Below are 23,236 nucleotides of genomic sequence, written 5' to 3' on the forward strand. Positions count from 1 at the left end.
TTTTGCAAAGCCTTTTTATAACAAACCATTTGCGGTGATAGAATGAGATCTACACCAGAGTCTGAATATTTTACATATTTGTTTTCTTCTCCAAAGACTGAAAAAAACAGGGGCTCCTTTTGTGTCCTTGGGAGGCGGGGGGGAGATTCAAAATTTTGGCTCAGCTTTAGTTAGACTTGGATCCCCCTGAATTGTGTGGAACTGGAGAGGAGGCCTCTGATTTAATAAACAGAACTGAAAAGATGAGAACAGAGAATCTTTCCTGCACTGGCATTCAAACCAGACAAGGGAAGGAATATCAGCTTGGTGGAAATGGCAGAAGGGCATTAGGGGCATGCAGTACTTCTCAACAGCATACCTCTCTTCAAACTTGTCCCTCTATTTTCTATAGGATTATAGCAGATCCATATCTGAACCCCTGATTATGCCGTGATCTATTTGAACTTGAGATTCAAGTGAGAGAATGTTTTCCAGCAAATAGAAAAGTGAGATTTCTTCAAATTTCTTTCATCTTTTCCCTTTTCTCTCTCCTTTCCCTTTCTCTCCCTTCCCCTCTTTTTCTCTCTCTCCCTTTCTCTCTCTCTCCTTTCTCTCCCTTTCCCCATTTCTCCCTTTCCCTGATTCCTCTCTCCTCCTCCTCCCCCTTTCACTCCCTTCTCCCATTACTCGCCCCTTTCCCGTTTCTCTCTCCCCACTTCCTCTCTCTTTCCCCTATTTATCTCTCTTCCTCCCCTTCCTCACTCTTTTCCCCTTCTCCCCATTCTCTCTGGATGGGAGATACACAACTGAGTGGCAGTGTGTGTGAACAAGATCTTGGAGTACAGGTGGACAGTAAGTTAAATATGAGCATCGAGTGTGATGCAGCAACAAAAAAGGGTCATGCAATCTAGGGGTGTATCAGTAGGGGCATAACATCTAGATCACAAGAGGCTGAGTGGCACAGTTTGACATTTGCTGTAGATACATTTCTGGGTACAAGGCCACACAGTCCACCGTCCAAAGAATCCATTTTCTCCAGAGGAGCTGGTCTCTGTAGTGTAGAGATGAGCTGTAATTCCAGAGGATCCCCAGGTCCTGCCTGGAGGCTGGCATCCCTATCTCCAGGCAACAGAGATCACGCCCCCTGTAGAAAATGGTTGCTTTGGAGGGTGGACTCTACTGGTCCTTTCCCCACTCACCTCTGTCGGAGGGTTGCTGCACGCAATTCCTGGGGAGCAATTCCTGGCACGCGCGCCCCGGAAAGTTCCATCGACCCCAGGCGGCTTCTGCGCAGGGTCACATCAAGAAGTTGCCATTTCAAAAGGCGCCAGGAATTACGCCCGCTGATGGGGCGTGAGAGAGGCATCGGGGCGGCTGCGTTCTAGCCGCCCCTGAAGTGGGGAGTGCAGCTGTACCCCACGCTACTTGAGGAGAGTAGCGCGGGGCTTAAGGTAAGTGGGGAAAGGGCCACTGTTGGGATTCCTCTCCTACCCAGACCCTGCCCTCCTCAGGCTCTATCCCCAAACTTCCAATAATTTCCCAACCCATAGCTGGCAATCCTACAGATACATTGTTTTGGAGAAGATATCAGATACACGACCACCACTTCTCTCTCTTTATGTTACTTGGTAAACCTTAACTGAGTGAAATCACTGTTCCATTTGACTCAGGAAAAATGTTGAGGCTATATATCACATTCCATATAGGAATCACACTGCCTTGTGAGAAAATTTTCCCATTATATTTCTTTCAAGCTGAAGTATAAGCGTAAACTGTTCTTTGCTACACCAACAGTTTATAGAGCTTGAACAGAACCCTGAAATTTGACCTGAGGATCTGTATTTTAAACTGCAAGACCACCCTCCTTTCTATTATTACACTCCTCAGAATTAGATTTGATCCCAAACATATAGAATTACTAATGTTATTAGCCATAAAGTTATTCAGGGTTTTTTTTATTACCCAGCACAGTCTGGTGAACAAAGGTCTGGATGGATGGCAGGCAAGTTCTCATGTTGCTCTGTGGGGTAGTAAATTATAGACATTTAAATATTAAGGGACCATTCGTGTATTGCTGTACAATGTTTTTATGTAGTCTACTCCTGTTAATGCTACAAGGAAATCATGAACATAAATCTCCTACAGGTTGCTGGACCTAAAAAAACAAAAACAACCCCCCCTCAAAACTCTTACAACTGATATATTCCCATTGGAGAATACTGGAAAGTACTTCACTTCACTTTTCAAATATTTGATTTTGGTGCTCTTATTCGATACAATGGAAACATGTGCTAAGCATGAATCTCTCAATATGGGAAGTTGCCATTTGGTGTAAATGGAGCAATGCATGGAATTTTTGTGTGAATGCGTTTTGGATCATACAGATGTATTCCCCAAAAAATCCAATGTTCTGTTTGCATGTACCAAAGGCTTTACAGGCACAAAACAGTAATCTTAAAAAACAGAAAGAATGTGCATGGAACATGGCATTTGGTTGGAATGGCACAATCAAACATCTGAAAATATTTCACCTAGTAAGTACAATGACCCAGTTGCTTCCAATAGTGGACTAGATATTCTGACTCCTTTCTACTAGGTTGGTCTTAATGACCACATTGCACCATGTTTTTCCTCCAACACAGAAATACTCTCTTCAACAAAAGAAGCATTTATCTAGTATTAGAGTGAAGCTTGGACTGAGAGGAAAATAACTGTTAGATGAATTCAGGGACAAGATTCAAATGGACCATGACTTAAAAGGGTAATGTAGGTCACAAGGAATATGTCATGTGACAATTCAGTCTCAGGTCAGGTTAAATTTTTTTCCATCTGTACATTTAGCAGATTTATAAGCAGTACAATTTGTGGAAACCACTGAAGTGAAACATTAGATTTGTGGATTTCAGCTATTAGGAAGATAAGGATGTCCTCCATTCCCAATTATATTATCAACACTTTATTGGTTGAATAAAGAGTTCTGAAATCATATGTGGAAAAAGGATTATAACAATGCTGCCAAAACAAGTGACAGTTTGACAAGACAACCACTTTCCCATAGCATGTGGTTAGAAAAGTTGACATACACTGAACTATTCAGCATATGTACATATTCAGTCAGAGCTGGATTTATGCTCAAACAAAGCAAACAACAGTTTATTACCTCAGATTCAAAGGGTTTTCTAAACATAACCTCCACCCTTTACTATATGATCATTTTGTGGTAATGTTATGGGGTCTGTTAAACTTATAGATAGGTCTGGATTTGTCTTAATTCGGCTTTGTCTTCAATGTTACTGGAGAGTTTTTCTTTCTTTCCTGGATGGGCATTTATCCAGTTTATCATGCAACATTTCCCAGATGCTTTTTCTGGCTCAGAATGTTAAATGAGATCCTGGGCATGCACAAACAGTTATCAGCAGCCTGAGTACTACAAACCAGCTACTTTATAGACACTTGTGCAGACTTTCTTTAATACAATATATAGAACAATATTGCATTAAATTAACAGATAAACTGCAGGAACATCTGAATTGATCTTGTAGCACAACTAGAACTTCAGTTACACAAGCAGTATCAAAACTAAAATACAATTTAAGAGAGCGCATAATGTTGGCACATGGGTGCACTATCAGCATCCACATGCCACCATTACATGCGGTGAGAGAATATTCAGAAAGCAGATGGGCCAAATGCTTGCTGAAAACCCATTCTGATTTGTGCCATGGTGAACTCGCCAATCACTAGCTAACTTGAACAACATTTGCTAGACATCTGCTAGCCAACAGCCATTAGAAATCTAAGGCTGAAATCGGAATCCTACAAAGAGTTTCACAGCATGGCAGCATCTAACAAGTTGTCAGATGAGAAAACTAGTCCATCAGGCTTGTCTTCTTTCCCACATGATCCTACAATCAGTACCATTTGTTCTCTCTTTGCTTCCTAATTTGAAGAGTTGGGAGAAGGCTCTCAGTCTACACGCGCACGACAGTCGTTTAAGTAAAGATGGGCATGTTTTCAGTGCTGCCAGTTCCTGTTATTTTAATTCATAGATATTATATAAAAAGTGGGGTTACCAGGCAGGGTCTGGCAACCAGAGTGGGGATCTACATATGATGTTATATAACTGAAGTGCTGGGTAATGCCAGGGGCACTATGGCATTTGGCAAAAACACTGTGTTTGGGAAGTGATGTCAGCATTTTGGGATGCTGCTGGCTTCCCATTTGTTACCATTCTCTTCCCCTGCACCTGGCCAGCTGAGTGGCAGTGGGGAAGTATCTCCTGCTCCTGGCAAGGGTATGGGCAGCCTAACAAAAAGGGTGCCCAGGGCACTAATAAAAACTATGATTTCTGTACCATAGACAAACTGTTTGGAAAGCCTGCAACAGTATTTGAAAATATGGATTTGGTTGTATGCTCTCCTTCACAATAATGTGTATATTATTCTTTCAAGATAATAACAGCTAGACTCTTTCACCACCATCACAGTGGTTTTGAGCCAGCATAATTCATACATGATTTCCATAAAATGGACAGAGAGGTGCACCATCTTACATGTACACTGCAAGTACACTGTGTACCTATACCTGTGTCCCTATTTGAAAAAAAAGGATAAATGTTCACTTCAGTAATGTAGGAGGGGACGCATCCAACTTCCAAAAAATGTAACAAAACAAATCTCATTAAAGGTTGAGACAGTGCTGTAAGGAAGCACTGATTACGTTTCCTTTCAAGGGATAAAGTCTTCTGCTCTTAGCTGGTACAGCATTGTGACTGGGTAAACTTCAGTGATATGGGAACTGCTGTGGCATGGATTGTTCCTAAAAGCTAATGTCATCTACAAGAAGCCTTTGATAAAGTTACTTCCCCTGATGTTACTGTTTTGCCTCTTGGAAAGAACAACACTGGCATGTAGGCAGTCAAATATAAAATTATCCTGTTATATACTGCTTCATTAAGAGGTTAACCTCTTTGTTAACTAGGCTTAACAAAGAGCTTAAGCAATAGCAAGAGGGAAGAAACTTCACTTTGCTTGCTGGTGAAAGGAAGGATGGAGCTATCAGTTGTCCATAAAACTCCATGCTTAGGCTTTGCTGGTTTAATTTTTAATTTATTTATTTATTATTTAGATTTTTATACCGCCCAATCCGCGGGGGCTCTGGGCGGTGTACAACATAAAACATAATTAAAACACCAGTTAAAACAATTTAAGGCAGCGATAATAACAAGAGGCGTCCAGCAACCCCACTTTTAAAAACCCTCCCTAGGAGGGAGGAACGGCGAGACCCATTTGTTGGAACAGGGGGGGGGGCGCCATCAGCGGCTGGTCCCTCCAAAGGCCCGGCGGAACAACTCCGTCTTGCAGGCCCTGCGGAACTCACCAAGGTCCCGCAGGGCCCGGACAGTTGGAGGAAGAGTGTTCCACCAGGCCGGGGCCAGGGCCGTGAAAGCCCTGGCCCGCGTGGAGGCCAGCCGCATCATCGAGGGGCCAGGGACCACCAACAGATTGGCCTCCGCCGAACGGAGAGGCCGCGTAGGGACATATGGGGTGATGCGGTCTCGAAGGTACGAGGGTCCCAGGCCGCGTAAGGCCTTGAAGGTCAACACCAGCACCTTGAAAATGATTCGGAACTCCACCGGGAGCCAGTGCAGCTGGCGTAGGACAGGCTGGATATGGTCCCAGCTGGCGCTGCCCGTAAGCAAACGCGCTGCTGCATGCTGGACCAGTTTAAGTCTCCGGATCAAGTGCAAGGGAAGGCCCGCATAGAGCGAGTTACAATAGTACAATAATACACTGAGAAACCAGCTCATACATCAGCCTGATTACATTGGGTTTTGCAACAACAAGACACGGACTGATGATTCATCCCATTTGTAAGTCTTCCATTTGGAATAACTGAGATCAGTCAGGTTCAGTTTCCAAATGGCCTACGCATGTCCAGTGTGGTGAATCAATTTGCCTGATATCCCAAAAACCCTATGTTTTGAAGCACCCTTAAAACATACATTAGCTTTGTCTAAGCTTTATGCTGTATTCCAATTCTGTCACTCTGGGCAATTAAAAAGAAAAGAAACTCATTGTAACCAGCCTAGCCAAAAATGTATATGTTTTTTAAAAAGTCAACTAGAGCCATGTGGTCTCAATAAGGCAGAAAATTAACATTCACACAAAGTATTTTCTTAAATGTATATTGCAGTGTGCCCATAGACTGTTTTAAAAATCATATTTATCCAGTTCTGAACTACTCTGGCCACAAGGTCATTTGGTGGCTAAGTCTGTGAACAGTGGAATGTGCTTGAATAGGCAGATCTGCACTACAATGAAATTATGGGGCAGTTTTCCCATCCCTAGGGTGAAGTCACATTCAAAACAAAATCCTTCAGTGTTAAGGTCTTGAATTTAGAAAGTGACATCATATCTTAATTGGTTCAGGAGAAAAGAATCTAAAATGGTTCAAAGTCACCACAAAGTTCCAGAAACCACAGCTATTGAAGCCAGACCAAAAATTTGGCCTTTTTATTGCAACACTCACAGATACCACAATCAGCTGGCAGACACAGTGGTTAATTACATCATTCAGAAATGGTTTTCTATCTGCAAATTCAGTTATAGGTCAAGTAGCCAATCAGTGCAAAGTACTGACTTGGTCAAAATGAAAAAAACCACCCTACCCTCTATTTTTCAGGTGTGCTGTAAACATTAAGGATAATTTGAAGCATATAAAATATATATTGCATGTCATGCACATTCAAGCAATAGTCATGAAATAATTTTGCCCAATGATCCTGCCAAGATGTTCTGTGCTTCCTTGACGATACTGAACTTCCAACTATATTTTATACCAGGGATGATATAACCAGCTTTCTCCAAACTCTTTTTCTTAAAAGCTCTTCTGAAGAATTCAGAACACAATTGGATCTGGGCCACAAATGTTTATGAAGTATCAACTTCATAATTCTGCCATACCAACACACATTGGTTAGCTAGCATTGTGCTGTGATGTCATTTTCAAGTGGGCCAAGTATGCTATCAAAAGTGAGCCAGGCATGCTGAATATGTCATCAGGCACAGTACTTAGTCCATGAGGGTCAAAATATATTGGACAAACTGTACAAGCAAGTTGCCAACACATGCATTAGAATTTCTAGACTAAATGAGTAGTTGACAGATTGTAGGAAAATTACCAGCATTTCTTGAAACAAGGCCCAATTTACACCTTAGAGGCCCTTTGTGCACTTACAGTTTTTATGTGGCTGTGTGCTTCGCAGTGGGGTCTCACCACATTTTCTCATTTTCATGCAAGGAGGTGCCCCACTGCTTCTCCTGAGCCCAGCTGCCATTTTGCCTGCTCCCTGAGGAGAATGCTTCCGGGTTAAGGTAATTGTTTGCCATCTGTTTTTGATTTTTTTTAAAGGGCTGTTTTTTCAGTCTATCACTCCTGGGATAAATCAAAAATGTTCAAATTTACAAAAAAAAAAAACCCCAAAAGAAGTCCTATCATGCCCACAGAAATGCCAGTAGAACTGCTCCTGTGTGGGTGAGGGAAGGCGGAGAAGAGCAGAAAAGCCAAAGGAAGCAAAATGAATACTGCTCTTATCCACTTTTCCTGCATAGGCATGGAAAAAAAATGCTTTGCCCACTTCTAGAAACTGTGGGGCTTCTCGGATCTGCAGCATGGTGAGTTCTGAAAAGGGGGAGAAGGTGCACAATTGAGAATCTCACCCAAAGGTAATGTCCGCTTAACCTGAAGAGACCAAAAGTGCCCCAAAGGCCTCAGTTTAAAATAATATAGGGAATTAGTTCTCCACAAGTTCATTACAGTAAAGTGCCCAGACTATCAATTATTTAACACTGCAACTGCAAATCCTTAAAGAAGCACCTAACACCTGGTCTGGCCGTTGGCTCTCCCAAGTTATGTTATCAGCCACACCTAGTACGTTCAATGCTATTTACCCTGATCTAGACAGAAATGACTTCAATGGACATAGAAGGGTGTAACTCTACGTAGGATTGTTTTGTTATATGTCCAAAACTAAATTCAATCGATCCACAGCCCAAGCAAAAGGCAAAACAAAACCCCAAATGAAACAATTATTCCAAACACTAAAATATATCATTAAATAAAACAAAACAGAAGTGTTTCTACATTTTTAGTTTGCAGCAGTTAAAATGTATACAGTGTAATCCTAAATAATTCAGTGGATTTAGAAAGGCATAATGCTATTAACGATTGCACTCTTAAATATATGTTTAAGGACAGTCTTTATCACCATCACAAGAGACAAGACAAGAATGTGATAGCGTTTTACCCCGTTAAATTATTTTTGGGGAAACCTTATGGATTTATCTCATTTCATACTCAGCGTTCAATGATTATGATATACCAGATCAGAAGAAGAAAGTTTCCTAGGACAGAACTGTTGATAACTCTGGTTCCCTTGGCACACTTTTCCTGCAACCTGTTTTACCAGGAGCTGTCTGCTCTAGTTTTTGTAGGGTTTTTTTTCCAGGGGGGAAACATTGGCTCTTTTTTTTGTTTACACTCTATTTGACATACACTTGGGGAGCTACATTGTGGGTGTAAACCTGCAGGGGGCACATGCCTTGGGACTCCTACACAAGGACTAAGATAGTTTCAACTGATGTGACTTCTGGGGCTTTTCCAGCAGTATGTTATGTCAACCTTTAAAAATTAAATGCAGATTAAACATGAAATCAGGACAGAGAGAACAGCAGCACACTTTTCTCAGTACAGAACTGATGGTGCATCTCTGGAAACTGAGTAACGTAAAACATTGCTGGACATGATGCCACTAGAGGGGAAACACAGTTCCAGAAAGGCCCATTCCAATTTTAGAACTGACCAGGAATCTTTGGTAGTTGTGGTCTCTAGTTCCAACTGAGTGAATTCTGTTGTATAAATAGACTAAACAACAGCATGCAAGAAGAGATGTGGTTCCCAATGCAATGATGACAAGTTGTTGTACAGAGAATGAAACTCAAACGCTATTCACGTTAAACAAGAACTCAAAATCCCCATTAGCAAACAGCTGATTAGATTAATAGAACACTTGTTCACCATGTGCTTCTGCACAGATCAACAGAAGATGCTGGAATTATTATCCAGACGAAGGAGCAACTACTGAGGAACGGAAGTAAAATTACTGTCTCTCCACCATTTTTAATTGACATTCATTCATTTTATAAAGGCTGTAGGTTAGTTTACCAATTCACATCTATTTTTAATTGTAATCAACTTCCTTTTCATACTTGGATCCACAGACTGGATCGTTTTGTCAAGGGAATTTAGCTGCATTATATTGCCAACACAAATAGTTAGCGGGTTACAACATTACTGCCCCTTGAAAACTTTAAGACAAAGTTGTTCCTAGAGGGCTGATTCTTATTTCATTGATGGAACCTAGCTGTCAAGGTAGGAGAGCTAAATTAATATTGTGTGGTATTGGAAAGACAGCTTCAAATGCTCATTTAATGTCACACAAACTTTCTGTAAACACAACATTCCCTGATAAACAGAAAGCAGATCAGATCCAAACATTTTTAACTGCATGACTAGAGATATTCATTTTCTTTCTATGTCTATTTTAATCTTTTGCATCAACAGCCTTAGAAGATATGATCCAACCAAAGTTAAGCATTTTAGACTTTCATTGATTTGTAAAGGAAAGTTACATAGATGGTCTAACTTTCTCCCCTTAAAATCAGTGGGGCTCACGTATATATCTGATGATTCAGGACTGCTGTCACTGTTTATCTTTGCTGCGGGTGCAACTCTAGGATGTTGTTTTAAATTGGTGAAAGGGGGCAGGGAGCTGCACAAAAGCCCGGACAGAGCAATATCAGCCGCATCAATGGTCTGCTAAAAACGAAGCATGTCCAGACAACAGCTTCCTATTGTTTTTTTAAGTGTTATGCTGGGAAAATCCTGAACTCTTTCTTGAGGAGTAGGAAAGTGTGTGGGGGCGGGGGGGGGCGGGCGCGATGGGGGGGGGTGTTGAATGAATGAGGACCATTCAAAGAACTTGGCTGTTTGTAGTTTCCATAAAGTTTAGGTCTGAGAAGGAAGAAACATCCTCTCTGCTTACGTGAACCCCTGGCAGGCACAAATGTGTCCGTTACCTGGGTCAGCCGTAACACTCCCCACCTCCCAAGTAGAGTCATACTAACTAAACACCTCCTTGGCTTTCAGGAATTAGACTGCAGTTGGGTACAAGCTGCTCTAGTTCGTGTGCGCGTAGCCACACGGAGCCGAACACTAAAGCCCTTTTCAGCACAAGAGAGGTAACTTTTGAATGGAACTAAATCCTCTCATTCTTTCTTTTGCTGATTCAGAGGGAACCGACAGACGAACGGAAACTGCTCGAAGGCATCCATCACTAAGTACAAATTGTATCATCCAAATAAATGCCGGGGGAGGGGGAGTTCTGTGCAGCCGTCACGCCCCTCCCCCCACCCCACGCAAGAATACTTTACTCAGTCCTCATATGCAGTGTAACCACTGGCACTTACCGTTGGAATAGAGAGCAGGATCCCCCCCTCGCCGTCCTCTAACCCCCCAGCCCTCTCGGGGGATCTTCAGCTCCCCCTGCGTCCGACAGCCCGGTTTTCCGCCTGGAGACCCAGGAACGGCCGCGCCACTTGCAAGGGAAACCCCCGGAGGGAGACGCTCGCCTGCGAGGAGTCCGCCCCGCTTCCCAAGCCCGAACAAAGGCTGCTGGCAGCGGGGGAGGCGAGAGCAAAGCGTCTGGCGCGCGGCCAACTTGGGGCTCTTGTTGTTGCTCCCCAGGACGAGCGCGGATCGTGTATGTGTCTGTATCTGTGTGTGTGTGTGTGTGTGTGCGTGCGCGCTCTCGCCAAGCAGGCAGGAGCTGGGGGCTCGGGAGGCGTCGGGGAGGAATGCCGGGGATGTCCAAAAATAACACGAAAGAAAACCACCAGGGTGATCCGGCTCCTTTCAAGCCTGTCCTCTGCTCCCAAGTGTGCCCGGCTCTCTCTGGCGTCTTGTGGGATCGCGCGGAGAAGGTGGCGAACAAAATGCCGGAGATGCTTGCGGGGAAGTTGGCTGCGCTCAGGATCTCGGACTCCGATCACCAGGCAGGCTCCGGGATCCGCCGGGGCAGCTTGGGCGAAGGGAGTGTTTAGGACCAATTAACAGTCAATTACGAGACACAATGTGGCTTTTATCCGACCGGCCTGTTTTTGCCTGTCACTCCCCTCCTCCCCAGCACAACAGCTATTGAAAGTTTCCTTTTGTGACCTGGCAGTGCTACTCCTGAACGACTCCATCCTATGGGATTCCTGGCGGCTGTGGTTTAATGGGCCACAGCCTGAGCCTTCTTTCGCAGGAGGCACCTTGTCAGCCTCGACACAGAGGGATGTTCACTTCGTGTCAGCGGCCTGTTTAAAGATGTGACATAAAATCAAGCAAACGCAAGGCAAGTGATTTGCTGAGACCGTGCAGTTCTACTACAGACCAGTTGCTCTAACATCTGTAGTTATGAAAACTTTTGAAAGGCTAGTGATGTACCATTTGAAAACCATCACGGATCCACTGTTGGACCCCTTGCAATTTGCATACCGAGCAAATAGATCGACAGATGATGCTGTTAATATGGCTTTGCACTATATCCTACAGCATCTTGAATCGCCAAAGACCTATGCAAGGGTCCTCTTTGTTGACTTTAGTTCAGCATTCAATACTATCAGACCGGACATTCTTCTAACCAAACTAAATCAGCTAGCAGTACCTGAGCATATTTGTAAGTGGATCACAAGCTTCCTAACAGATAGGAAACAGCAGGTGAAGCTAGGAAAAATTACATCAGACACCTGTAAAATGAGCACAGGGGCCCCCCAAGGCTGTGTACTTTCACCACTTCTCTTCTCTCTGTATACCAATGACTGCATCTCAAATGATCCATCTGTTAAAATACTGAAATTTGCAGATGATACAACAGTGATTGGTCTCATTCGAGACAACGATGAAACCGCATACAGACAGGAGGTTGAACAACTAGCCTCGTGGTGCCACTGGAACAATCTAGAACTGAACACACTTAAAACCGTAGAAATGGTGGTAGATTTCAGGAGAAACCCTCCCATCCTACCTCCTCTCACAATACTAGACAACACAGTATCAACAGTAGAGACCTTTAAATTTCTAGGCTCCATCATATCTCATGACCTAAAATGGTCACCTAATATCAAAAATGTCATTAAAAAAGCACAACAAAGAATGTTCTTTCTGAGCCAACTCAGGAAGCTCAAACTGCCCAAGGAGCTGCTGATACAGTTCTACAGAGGAATCATTGAGTCTGTCATCTGCACCTCTATAACTGTGTGGTTTGGTTCTGCAACCCAACAAGATCGACACAGACTTCAGAGAATAATCAGAACTGCAGAAAAAACAATTGCTGCTAACCTGCCTTCCATTGAGGACCTGTATACTGCACGGGTCAAAAAAAGGGCTGTGAAAATATTTACTGACCCCTCGCATCCTGGACATAAACTGTTTCAACTCTTACCCTCTAAACGCCGCTTACAGAGCACTGCACACCAAGACAACTAGACATAAGAACAGTTTTTTCCCCGAATGCCATCACTCTGTTAAACAAATAATTCCCTGGATAATGTCCATCTATTTATTATATATTTATTATATAATTACTGCACTACTTTTTCATCATTCCTATTACCCATCTCCTCCCAATTATGACTGTATGACTATAGCCTGTGCTGACATTTCATTTTATTTTATGATTTTACATTTTATGTTTTTATTACTATTGATTGTTTCCTGATTGCTTACTAGACCTATATGACAATCATTAAGTGCTGTACCTTATGATTCTTGACAAATGTATTTTCTTTTATGTACACTGAGAGCATATGCACCGGAGACAAATTCCTTGTGTGTCCAATCACACTTGGCCAATAAAGATTCTATTCTATTCTATTCTATTCTATTCTATTCTATTCTATTGTAGCTGGATACCACTTTCACCAGGCCAATTTCTGTCTCTAGCAGTCCAGGGAGTCTACCCCAAACCACTGCCTTTCTTGCAGTATTTTTTTTTAATTAGACATGGCACCTAATGGTTTATGGAGATAATAACTTGATGCATGACGCAGACTGGTATGGTGTCAGCTCACATAAAAAAGAAATTCTACAACCAGTTGGGCTATGCAGCTCTTGTGGAAAAATGGATTGTTAGGCACAAACCACTTCAGATACACACCAATGGGCTGGCTGAGGCATCTGAAGAAATTTTCTGCCACAACGCATTCAATAGCGCACAACTCCTTCCTGTCTTGTGAAATGAAGTATGGGAGGAAAAGGGAAAGAGTACTGTCCTGAATAGACCTGTATCTTCTCACAAAGAAATGGAACACAAACACATCTCTTGCACATATACTACAATATTATTCTTCACAGAAGGTGCACAACGTACACAAGAGGGATTGATTGGCCATTAAAGCCACAAGGAAACATCCTGGTGGGCTGATAACCTGGTGGGACTACCTCATTCCATTCAGGGAGCCCCTGTAGGGCATTATTTGAGCAAGCTGGTGGACTTAGCAGCTGCAAGTGAACTGGCGGTCTTGTCCCATGCAAAGCGAACAAGCTGCCACTACAAGCTAGCTGCCAACCAGTTGCTCCGGTCCCATGTGGCATCTTTTCCAGGGTTGTTTTTGCTTCCCAAACTGCCCCAATGGATTTTCATTTTCATTTTCACATTTTATTACATTGATTCATTTTATAACATTGATTCATTTTATAACATTGATTCATTTGAACCCATTTCACTATTGCAAAAAAAGCTACAGATGTCACTTTAAAAAAATGTCAGCATTGAGGATGACTTACTATATCATAAATTTAAGGATTTTGTTGTTGGTGGTTATGCACCAAGTGCCCTGTTTTCAGGTAAAAACAACTCAGTGCATCTTGTAACGAGCTTCTGATTGGCCATTGGGGATTTTGATTGGCTCTGCAGATGTTTTTTAAACAAACTTTTTGTTTTGGCAGCAGCTGCTACTGCAAAACAAGGATTTTTACTATGTAACTGAAGGTAAACTGGGCCAGTCATTTTGTGTCTGGCCTGATCTTCTGTAGCAGCCATTTTTGTGACTGTGTCCACTGTGCTGTGTCTGAATTCCAGTGGTGCCTGCAGACTCAAAAAGACTGAGGGCCCCTGGCTTAGACCAAGGCTGTTCCAAAACAACATTTATATTGATGCCAATATTGACTCCAAATAAAATAATGGAAAGTATATATTTTTCTCTTATGTTTTTCTACAAACTAGTGAGATGGCAAACTTTTGTATGGCCTCTTTATGCGAGTAAGCAAACTGAAATTCAAAAGGGAGAGATTAAAGAAGAGTTGAAGGGGAGGAGCCACATGGAAGGGATGTGGTTAGAAGGGAAAGGGGCTGTACCAAGAGAAAAGGAACCCCAGTTATAGTGAATTGCCCAGGGCACACACAAACCTGGAACTGGCCCTGGTAAGCAAATTTACTCAGAATCTCATTCTGGTGTATTCAGTGGTGTCACACCAGGGAAGGTCTTCTTAGGAATGTACTGTAAATCTATGTTAATGCATTATTTATTCAATTTTAAGCATATTTCAGATTTCATTTAAAAATGTAATTATTCCTTCAGAATCTTGTCCAGTAATGTCTCTTTCTCCCTCTTCCTCCTTCTTATCTCACTAGGTATCAAGCTTGAATAAGACTCCTGGTGCATTTGAAAGCTTGCAGGCTACTCACAATTGATCCTAAGAAAGGTATTAGTTGGATTTGTAGTAGGAAAATGCAGACATTCCACTGTATTTAAGTGGTATTTATACTTTCAGCATACTATCAAAAGGAAGTGCTGTGAGTGTAGGATTTTACAGGGAGTAGGTGAAGAGACAACTACAACCCCTGGCCGTAATCTGTGGACCCTTAATAGATATTCCAAGATGGATTTTTGCTACAAAAAAAGAACACAGTCTTCATTAGGAAGCTCACAGTTGCAAGCTGTATGCCTTTTGTTTCAAGGAAACTCTTGGGAATAAAAAGGAATCCTTTCAACATTTTCATCATTTACCAGCTAAAGACCTACTGAGAAGTTCATGAACAAACTGGTTCATTACAACTGTTATGAAATATGATTATGATTGCGATTTGGCTGGGTTCCACTTGAATTATTAGCTTTTATCATTGTTTATACATTATCCATAAAAATAATAATAAATCCCATCCCTATGACCTTGCTGTAGTTAGTCTGTGTCAAAGTTTTCCTTCAAGCAAAACTTGGGATCTGATTTGTCTGCTACAGTTATTACTTCATTCTTCATGCAATATTCTCAAAATGTTGTAATTGTGGAGCCATTGGAAAGGTTTGACTAATTAACTAAACTAAATGCCAAGCAGAAGAATAGACCTTTTTGAAAAGTTGGCAAATAATGGCTAAATCCGCTACATTGTCCTTTCCTTGTCAGCACTGTCATATACAACATTCATGTTCATTGTGGGATGGCTAGAGCCTCAGCTGATGAGTTACATGTGTGAAACAGCCACAGTACTTTCCAATGGAGGCAGTCCAGGACTTCCCACTGAGTGATGATGTGTTATTCAGCGATGTACATATATGTATAAATCAGACCACAGCTATCCTTGGAGCAGAACTACACAAATACAGTTCAATAAATTAGTGTTGCACAGTGTTCCATCAATAAATTGGGAAGAATAAAGAAACTAAGAGGAACATGCTATACTTTTCTAGATCCAGAAAGAGACCAGAGTTTCTAGTCTTCATCGTTGCAAAGGAGATCCTGATTGCTTGAGAACTGATCTTCTACAGTGCAGTCCTAATTGGAGTTGTAGCAGAAAGTGATGTCAAGTCTCAGCTAACTTATGGCAAGCCAAGAAATGAGCATAGGTGATTTGCATACCTGCCTCCACATAGTAACCCTAAATTTGTTTGGGGATGTCCTATTCAAGTACTACCGAGACCTAATGTGCATTTGAGATCTGGTCCGTCCAGGCAGGTCAATCAGAAATAGACCCTTCAAAGTCAAATGGACTTGGATGGTTATAACTCTGCATAGATTGGTGCTGCTGACAGTTACCAAATGACTGCTAACCACCTTAAGTCTAAGAAAATAATGTGGGATATAAATATTGTATATGAATAAGTAAATAAGCACTCACTAGAATTGAAGAAGTTTTGAATAAAAGAGCCCTCGATGAAAGTGCTAAAAGACGTTACATAAGGATTCAAATAGGTTTATAGACTATTAACTTTAGAAACATAGTGATAAAAATTAAACACGAATTGATCAATTACTTGCTTATGTGATGCTGGAAGTTTTGGGAAACGAGATATAGAAAAAGACTATCATAGGTCCACTCTGGGCTGGTGCTGAAATGAAGATGGAAGATAAACTCGAAAAACATCTCATATGGCCATAATTTTGGAAAGGATTTCATTGACTATCTAGTCTAATTCCTCATAATATCCAGGTTACATACATTAAAACCTCATGCAGTCTAGGGAATCCTGCTGTTTCAGTCTGTTTGATCTTCATTGTTCCATTCAATTGCATTTCCTACACATTGGCCAGTGTAGGTTAGTAGCTTTTGAGGTAACCAGCAAAATTTCTCATCCTGTTTGTACTGGTTAAAGAGAGACTACAGTGAGTGGAGAAACAGCTCAGACTATAGCTAGGTTATATCAAAAACATGAAGTTTGAATTCCTTGAAATTTTTAAAGTATTAAAAACAGCAGGTAATTTTATAACATTCTGCTCTGCCCTGTACCCGATGGCAATTTCTCATAAGAAAAATTCTTTTAGACCTAGCTAAACCAGGAACAGATATATTCACTTGGCAAGTCTATAGAAAGTGTCAAAAACAATTTTGGGAGGAAATACATTTTAATATCACATGAAATAACTTGAATGGAACAATTTGCCGTGCTCAAGAATACTAAATGCCGCATGCTGCACAGAAAATAAGAAGGCAGTCTGAACTGATCCGTGGTCTTCCCAGAAGGCTTAAAACCATGTGCCACTGAAGGTTATGTCTAATTTGAACATTATGCCATCTTAAAAAAAAATCTAATGAATTGTTAAACTGTTGATATTTAAAGTGATGTCACACCATTCCTTAATTATAGTGTAAACAAAATACTTTCCTATCCAGTGAAGCAATTTTTTTTTTTAAAAAATGCATTCTTATCCATCCCTTCTTTCAAGGATCTCAGCATGGCACCCATGTATCACTCCTTCTCCATTTTATTTTCACAATAACTCTGTGTGGTAGACTTAGAGGCCTCTTTCAAGCAACCTTTATAATCCATTTTAGCAGCTGGTTGCTAACAGATTTGTTTTGTTATTTCAAACACAACTGTTTTGGCTCCTAGCTACAAATAGATTTTTTTTAAAAAAACCCCTCTTTATACAAAGGGTTTTGTTTACTGTTCCCAAAATGGGGCTGAGGTGTTGTTGTTTTTTTAAAAAAACTGATTTCTTCCATTTTCAGGGTGGTGGTGGCTGTTCTTCTGAAACACTGCTGTGGATGCTCTGTCCAATGAGACCAGAGCCCTGCAAGATTTAATGCAATTCTGCAGGGTCTGTAAGACAGAGCTGTTCCACCAGTCATATGGTTGAGGCAGCAGTGGGGACCATTTTGGCCTCTTCCTCCATCCCTCTATCTTTCCATCCCCACTTATCCAGATTGCTTAATTTGCCCTTTCATATGTAGTGGGACTCAATAACAGAGATAATTCGCTATCTTGTTGTGTAGATGGATGTATAGCTTCATTAGTTTTAACTGCTTCTAGATGTTATCATTGTATTGATATCTAATGTTGAAAATTACCCCAAACCTGAGAGGGGAGATGCAGTCTAGAAATTTAATAAAATAATTTTTTAAAAGTATGTTGATGAAATGTCTGAGGCGCTTCCAAAAATGCTGCCCCTCTACTTTTTTTTCACAGTTTAGGAGAATGTTTTCGGAGAGATAGACACCCAAAAGCTACAAGTGGGGTATAGAATAAAATAACTAAGCATTGTATGTATAGAAAACATGGCAATAAAAGTAGTTGTCATCACTCATATGCATGGAATTTACTACTACAAAAAAATTTGTTTTCCTAAATGATTTAGATCCTTTTCCAGGAATTAACAGGTTTGGATCCAACCAGCTTTCCCACAAAGGCTATGGTGGGAATCATAGGACCTACCATGACAAAAGCCATGTAGGATGTGAACTGTAGCAAAAAGAAGAAGCGGGTAAAATTGAATGAAAAAGCTGGTTGGATTCAACTTATAATGATTTAGATTTAGTTTTTTTTTTAATACACGTGAACAATATTTTGCAGGCCCTCAAACTCAACCATTTGTCTCGAAATGATTCCACAGTTATTGCATTCAATCAAGAATGAATTTCCAAACATCTTTGAATACATTATAATCTTGAATTCATGGTGTGTATGTGGGTGTGGGTGTGTGCGTGCGTGCAGGGGGGAGAGTAAAATAAACTTTGTCACAGCAAAAAAAAATCCCTCGTTATCTCAGTTTACATCTCTCTTATGGCATTTCAGAACATTAACAGAATGGAGGCTTTTTCCTCAACATTTATCTTTTTATTATTTTAACTGGATCTTTTTGAAAGCTGTAGTGCCAGTGAAGAAATGGAAGACTTTTATAGGTTTCCATGTTCGCTGCTCCATATGCTTTCAATGAAAAGCAGTCTTATTTTTGGCTCATGCACAGGCCCAAGAGTGCCCATATATGTCAAACAATTGAAACAAGCATTTTTTGAACTGAAATATTTCATAGTCTTGCTTGTGAAAACCTGACAAGTGATTCCGCAATAAAAGGATGTTTTTCAGGATAGATGAAGGCCACCTTACACTTGTGTAAATTTAAAGGAAAAAAAATCAAGCTCACTCAACTTTTGACGGTTCTGTTTAACATGCAGTATGGATACCAAAAACACAGCATTATATAGTGTGGAAAATGCAAATAATAATAATAATAATAATAATAATAATAATAATAATAGTAATAATAATAGTAATAATAATAATAATAATAATAATAATAATAATAATAATAATAATTTTTTAAAATTTCTCAGCCAAGTTCTCTTAATTTGCTGAGTCATATAATTTATGTATTTATTTTACATACCTCTGTGCCACTTTCCCTCCCAAATAGGGCCCCAAAGAAAGTTTCCAATTACAGCTGAAATATGCCCCCTCCCCTGAAAAGGTAGCTTTAATTTTATGTACTCTATAACACACATAGAACTCTGGTTGGGGGTTCTATGTTTTCAGTACATACAAGAAGTTGTTGGACATTGAATAGATTTTTATAGTTTTAACAATAAAGGTTCAGCAATGTGAGAACATAAGAAAAGAACGCCAAGAGTAGTCAACTGTCATACAGTAGTGAAATAAAAACATCTATGAAATAGTCTAGTAAAAGACTTATGTAAGACTTGGGATCTTTTTTATTTTGAACTAAAATTAATTTTTATGTGTATCCTATCCCATTCTACATTTGAGAAAGTAATTGTGAACACTTGCAAGGAGAATGATTTCCAGATAAGATATGTTTGGCAGAGCTCCCATAGTATAGGTCAGCCAGGGGGAACAGCTTCCCCATAGATCACCTGGTAGAAACTGTTGACTGTACCAGAGAGGACTCAGTTCATGCTTCAGCTGCAATGAGCCTCCTGTATTCATCAATCAATTTTTATATAGACAATGTTCATGTTTGTGGTATGGATAGCTGTGAGGAATGAGTTTCACCAGTCTGCCTCTTTCACCTACTTCTAGTATGAACTGACTTTCCTAATTGGAAACAAACAAAAATCTTCAAAATGCTACTGCAGAGCATTAAGAAACCAAGCCAAATAACTCAATTTCAAAAAAGCGAAATGGAAATAAATCACATCTTTTCTAGGTAAGCGTCATACTTTTCCAGAGAGTTAATATCTAGTAAACAAAATTATGGTAATTCTGCAATGGAGATGTGTCATTAATTATTTTACTGTTACCTCAATTGGTTTGGTCTGTTCTGTTCCTTTAATTAATGTGAGAATTAGCTGGAAACAGACTGGCAATGCCAGAGGTGGGTAGGGGATCTCTACCAGTGTATACATAGGTTGATTCCTCAGGAAATCCACTCAAAACCAGAACTGAAGCAAAAAGGGTTATGATTTTACTAAGGGATCAAAAATAACAAAAATACATTCACAAGTGCACAGAACTTGAGAAGCTTAGGAAACAGGCACATTACAAATCTTGATGAACTTGGACAGGGGTTTGATCACCCTTAATAGTTGGATAGGAGGTTTCTGAATTTAAGCTGATGTTAGGAGAAAGGATGCAGGGCAACACAGCAGGTTCGCTGATGAGATTAAGGTGTGGACATTTACCAGTTCGTTGTGGAACTGGAGTCAGGTGTGCAATCTCAAGGCTAGGCTGTTGTTAATCACATTAAAAAGACTGTGCCTTTAGGAGGGGCATTGTCTGAAGCTCTGCATTCTTCATTTGGGAGGGTGAAGAATGATATTAAGTGTCAGGCAGCCCCTCTTGATACCAAACCCTTGAATTAAAATTGACACCCATCATACCCTTGCTCTGATCAGTGAGGCTGGGCTCCATACAATATCAAAATTATGACTGGTAGGAAAAGCAGCTGATCCCAGCAGAAATCCCCCCCCCCCCATCTCACTATAGACATGCCTGGGTATCATTATAGCATCCAATTTGTCATTTAGAGAACTACACAGCAAAACAAATTCCCCAGCACAATGTTATATTTAGACTTCAAAATATGTGTGTTAAGTGTCATATTTACCCCCAGGCTTAGTACTGGGCTCTTTGACACCCACCCCTTGGCATGGATCAGGTTCCCTAGCAGTTCATCCCTGGACCTCTTCCCTGATACAATTTTCTTTTCCTTTTGTTTCTTTTGCAGGTGCATTTGGGCATCCCTATGTGTCCACTAGCACTGGTGTAACTAGCTCTATGTGCAATCCTCCAAGCATGTAAGTGAAGGGGTACCAACTTTGACCCCTTCGTTATCCTGCCTTCTTTGCTTCTACTATGCCTTTGGGCTCCAGATTTCTCTGGGGTTGGCTTTTGGGTTTGATTCTGCTTTCAGCCTTTCTCTGATCTTGGGTACCTCTCACTGCTTCCTCCATCCAGTACAGTTGCCAAACTTCAGGTGGGGCCTGGAGATCTTTCAGAATTACAACTGATCTTCAAAATATATAAATTAGTTCTCCTGCTTTAAAGGGTAGACTGTATGGCATTATTCCCTGCAGAGGTCTCTCCCCTCCCCAAAACCAGTCCAAAACTACTGGAATAAAATAATTTTTATTTGAGTGTTATCTAATATTCGTAATTGCCTATCCCATGCTCAAAATGGGAGAGTTCAGCCTGATTGCTTTTCCTTTAAAAAGAGTGGTTGTTCCTGATATTAAGGACTCACTTACATTATGGTTGCCAACCTCCTGGAGTTCTCCTGGAATTACAAATATTTCCAGATTACAGGGACCAGTTCCTCTGAACAAAATGGCAGCTTCACAGAACATGCTATAATATACTATAGTTTCTAGGTCAGGGGTCTGCAACCTGTGGCTCTCCAGATGTTCATGGACTACAAATCCCATCAGCCCCTGCCAGCAAGGCCAATTGGCCATGCTGGCAGGGGATGATGGGAATTATAGTCCATGAACATCTGGAGAGCCGTAGGTTGCAGACCCCTGTTCTAGGTGAACTCCCTTCCCAAATTCCACCCTCCACAGGGACTACCTCCAAACCTTCCCAGACCAGCGGTGGTAACTTAAAGAGGTAACAAAATGATTAAATTCATTTTTTCAATACAATAAAAAGATCCACATAATAAAGAATGATTCAATTCATGGAAGGAAAGGGTTGGAATAAAAAAAAGTATACATGCAGAACCACATCAGACAGTCCTATAAAGAATTTACAAAAATGGTTCACTAATATTGATGAAAGTTAACACATTTTGTTACTTGCAGTTTCATTGCAAAATATTTTTCCAGTTTTATCTTGAATTAGATTTTATGACCTCTTGCAAAGACAAATTAGGTGCATTAGTCACAGTTTTTAGCAGTAGGTGTAACTAATTCAGCAAAGTGCATTTCAAGTGTCTTTGAAAAGGTTATTAATTTTATTTGAACTAGAGAAACTGGAATTAATAGACAGCCTCAGACAGTTATATCAGGAATGTGTCACTGACATGTAAAATGCATTATAGCATGATCAGTGTGGAATATTCCAAAGCAGGGGTGGGTCAGACCAGGTCACATGTTCCTCCAAGGGAAGAGCCCAACAGTGTCATTCTCTCTGAAGTAATGATGCATAGGATGAAGGGCTAGAAGCAGTTGACATATACTAGCAATATGAAGGGCTGTGGATGATGAAAAGACAGGGGAGATGGCTGGAGTGATGATGAGTGGGAGAAAAGACTCCACCGCTGGAATCTGACATGGCAATCGGAAGCTAGAACCAGTGCGGTGGGATTCAGCAGAGCGTCTATGACCCCAACTTCAGCATGAACTTTGAAGTGAAAGTTAAAATGGTGCTTGTATACAACCAGTTGTTAAATTATTTGAATCCCACCACCAGAACTGGTTGTTAAATTATTTGAATCCCACCACTGGCTAGAGCTCACATTTAAATCTACTCTGTGGAGGTGACAGAGGCAATGATACAATATTTCTCTGCCATCATTGCATTTCCACAGTGCAAAGCTGCAGAATTCTTCAGAATGACCAGGGGCCTATTGGGGCTGGAAACAGGAATGTGAGGACCCTGCCCCCTCCTCCAGCTTAGAAAGTAAAATCCTTTTTTATTTTGAATTTAGTTGTTTTAATAGCCATCTCTTTTTAGAGCTTAAATGCCAGGGGATCTGAAACTTGGGGAGTCTCAAAAGGCACCTGGGTTCAGCCATGACACTGGAGAATCCCAGGAATGAGGAAGGATGTTGCCCAAATTAAAACTGATTAAATGTAATCTCTCTCATCACCATGGGGTATCTTTGCCATGAACAAAAGATTGCTAAACGCTGAGGACATTACCCATTGTCCACATACCACAGAGGTTTCTGCCCAACCCAAGATTGGTGAATCTATCAGGGAAGGCACTTAAATCATTAAATTGTCCTCCACTCTAATCTCATCAGTCATTTTTGCCTTGCGCGG

General features: G+C 40.9%; 1 protein-coding gene across 3 annotated transcripts in view; it reads right to left on the reverse strand.

Annotated features, from left to right (window-relative positions):
- The window catches only part of PALLD (palladin, cytoskeletal associated protein), a 270,815-nt gene that overhangs the window by 203,471 nt on the left and 44,108 nt on the right, over positions 1 to 23,236 (reverse strand). The window contains exon 1 of one of the 3 annotated variants that reach the window (XM_048509989.1): positions 10,509 to 11,125. The exons of the other annotated variants lie outside the window; for them this stretch is intronic. The gene's annotated coding sequence lies outside the window, so the exon portion shown is untranslated. Of the gene's footprint in view, positions 1 to 10,508; positions 11,126 to 23,236 lie in introns of those variants that run through there. 3 annotated transcript variants of the gene reach the window in all.

Source organism: Sphaerodactylus townsendi, linkage group LG10 (genome assembly GCF_021028975.2).
Source record: "Sphaerodactylus townsendi isolate TG3544 linkage group LG10, MPM_Stown_v2.3, whole genome shotgun sequence".
Classification (NCBI taxonomy): domain Eukaryota; kingdom Metazoa; phylum Chordata; class Lepidosauria; order Squamata; family Sphaerodactylidae; genus Sphaerodactylus; species Sphaerodactylus townsendi.